The sequence below is a fragment of the Magnolia sinica genome, chromosome 3 (assembly GCF_029962835.1).
Source record: "Magnolia sinica isolate HGM2019 chromosome 3, MsV1, whole genome shotgun sequence".
In the NCBI taxonomy this organism is placed as follows: domain Eukaryota; kingdom Viridiplantae; phylum Streptophyta; class Magnoliopsida; order Magnoliales; family Magnoliaceae; genus Magnolia; species Magnolia sinica.
This window is the reverse complement of record NC_080575.1, coordinates 70031249-70034452: the sequence shown is the minus strand read 5'-3', so window position 1 is coordinate 70034452 and position 3204 is coordinate 70031249. Positions and strand designations below refer to the sequence as shown.

Sequence of the window (3204 nt, the reverse complement as noted above, 5' to 3'; positions counted from 1 at the left end):
TTCATAATTCTCCTATGTTTGATTGTGGAATTGGTATATCTTGTTGTTTGTCATTGTCTCTTGGGCATGGCTAGGTGATTAAATCACTTCCAATTCTCACAACTCTCATTCATTGAGAATTAGGTCAAAGGAGGTTTATATTTGGTTTTATTGAGATATCTGCCAACTAGATATTATAGGACTCCGATTCCATTTATGTCCTTGAATTAAGCATAGTATTACCCTGATTGCTACAAGTGGATCCTTGGAACCCCTAATTCCCACCCTTGAATTCTTAAGTTTCTAATTAAACACTCCATAATTACTCTCTTTAATTTTAGATTTAGATTTAGATCTTCTTCTATTTTTACTTTTAGTTGCTTTCAGAATACACACGAGATTAGTCCCTGTGGATTCGATCTCAGTCTCACCGAGATTATTACTACATCACAACCCTACACTTGCGATCATGAACAAGTTTTTGGAGCCATTGCCGGGGATTAACGGTTATGTTTTTCTGAGATTAACCAGTTTTAGAATTAGTTTAAGATTAAGGTTTTCCTACTTTTTATATTTAGGATAGGATTTTTTCTAAATTATTTTAGAAACTAACTTAGCTTTCTATTTTTTGGTTTAAAAACTTTCCTAATTTGTTTTCAGAAACTAACTTTTTATTTTTTAGAAACTTTCCTTTTCTGTATTTAGAAATTAATTTACTTTCTATTTTTAGAAACTTTCCTTTTTCATTTTTAGAAACTAGGTTGCTTTCTTAGTTCCTCTTTTGAAACTAATTCACTTTCCTTTTTCTTTTGCAGGATCCTAATATAGAAACTTCTAATTTGGTAACTTCTTTCTATTTCTAGATTTCTACTTCCCTCTTTCTTTTTAGGTTTAGGTTAGATTTTGAAATAGAGGGCTGAGAGTGTTTCATGCCCAAGTGGGTCCGTGATAATACTTAACGTCTCTTCAGTGAAGGAGGATTGGTTAAGGGGTTATCTATCCATCACAGGATTAGACACCACTCAAGATCCATAGAGTTAATTGAAGTTATGGCTATCAATCAACTGGCCAATCAACCTCAAAATCCACCTCAACCTAGTGTTGAGGAAATTCAGGATGAGAATGAGATGCATCATGCACCTTTGCCTTGTACTTTATGAAATTATTTACAATCGAGGAGGGGGGGGGGGGAGGGGTTGAGTACACCTTCATGCATAGTTTTTCCAAAAAACACAGGACATATGGATATCAAGCTAGGGGTGATCCAACTCTTTCCAAAATTTCATGGACTTGAATATGAAAATCCATATTTACACATGAAAGAGTTTGATGAGATCATAGCCACTTTATATTTTTCGAACGTGTTTAAGGACATAATTAGGCTGAAACTCTTTCCCTTCTCCTTGAAAGAGAAAGCTAAGATGTGGTTGCATTCACTACGTCCATGATCTATTGGCAGATGGAACGACATGACAAGGGAGTTCATTAAGAAATTTTTCCCATATCATAAAACGAACACCCTTAGAAAATCAATCATGAACTTCGCCTAAAAAGAAGATGAAATATTCTTCCAATATTGGGAGCGGTTCAAGGATCTTGTCAACTCATGCCCACAACATGGTTTTGAAACTTCGCGAATAACAAGTTTTTTTTTTTGTTTACGATGGGCTGATTTCCTCCATGCACTAAATGGTCGAGACAATGTGCAATGGAGAATTCATCAATAAAGGAGTCAATGATGTGTGGGATTATTTTGACAAGCCTGTTGAAAACACACAATCATGGGACATCTCTCAAAATCAAGCACCACTTCTAGGCCTACCCAATCAAAGGAGAGGAGTAGAATTTATCTTATGAAAGAAGATGATAATATAAATGCTAAAGTGGCTACTCTCACAAGAAAACTCGAGGCCATGGAACTAAAGAAGGATAAGGCTATGGAAACTGTTTGCGGTATTTGTGCTTGCAACATTCACACAATTGAAAATTATCTAACAATACATGCTTTTCAAGAGGTACTGAATGAGCAATCTAATGCCATGAATAATTACCAAAGACCTTTCAATGGATCCACTTCAAATGTATACAATCCTAGTTAAAGAAATCATCCAAACTTTAGTTGAAGGAATGGACAAACTGCTTCTCCTCAAGGATTTCGAAATCAAATTCTAAATCAAGGGAAACCTCAAGAGGATCCAGTTCTAAAGCATCTTCAAAATCAAGAGTGTTTCAATCAGGGTATGCTACAAGCCTTTTAAGATCTTACAAAGGCTATACAAGGGCTTGAGATAAAAAATGCAACTAGGGAAAAAGGAAGCCTTTCAGCTCAACCTCTCTCCAATACAAAACAATAATATGAAGTCAGCAACCCGAGCTCTTCAAATCAAATGAAAAAAGTTAAGTCTATCACCACTATTAGGAGTGGGAAAACAATTAACAAACCTATTTTGGTAAGGACTGAAAAGTCTAAGGACCTAGAAATAGATGAAACTGAGAGACCTAGCAACACTCCACATGAGTTAGAACTGGAACTTCAACAAAATCCGATTGCTCCATTTCCCCAATGGTTGATTGCACTAAAACCTCTCTCTAACTCTTAGGACATTCTAGAAGTGCTAAAACAAGTGAAGGTCAACATTCCACTACTGAATGTCGTTAAACAAATACCTTCATATGAAAAATTTATGAAAGACTTATGTATGACCAAAAGATGGCAAAATATTCAAAAGAAAATCTTGTTGAAAGAAAAAGTGAGTGTCATCTTAAAGCAAGATATGCCACAAAAGTACCAAGATCCTGGTAGCCGAACCATCACTTTTGTAATTAGGAACTGACGGATTGAGCACACACTTCTTAACTTATGAGTGAGCTTAAATCTGATCTCATACTCGATTTATGAACAACTGGGTTTAGGTGAATTAGAACCCACCTGGACTACATTAAACTTGCCGATCGTTGAATTCGTGTTCTAAGAGGGATAATTGTGGACGTGTTGGTCCAGTTTGACAAATTCTACTGCCTAGTAGATTTTATTGTTCTGGATACTTAACCCATCGTAGACATGAGCACTCAAATTCCCATCATTCTTGGTAGCCCATTCCTTGTCACATCAAATTCAATCATCAATTATAGGAATGGAGTTATGAATTTGTCTTTTGGGAATATAGTATTGGAGCTTAATAGTTTTTTCAATCTGAGCAAACAAGCAGAGGATGATGATGATGC

General features: G+C 35.7%; 1 non-coding gene across 1 annotated transcript; it reads right to left on the bottom strand.

Moving 5' to 3' along the window:
- Positions 1 to 1496: 1496 nt before the first annotated feature.
- LOC131241616 (small nucleolar RNA R71) lies at positions 1497 to 1603 on the bottom strand. Its single transcript, XR_009169176.1, has one exon. It is a non-coding gene; the product is annotated as a small nucleolar RNA R71 (small nucleolar RNA).
- Positions 1604 to 3204: the final 1601 nt, after the last annotated feature.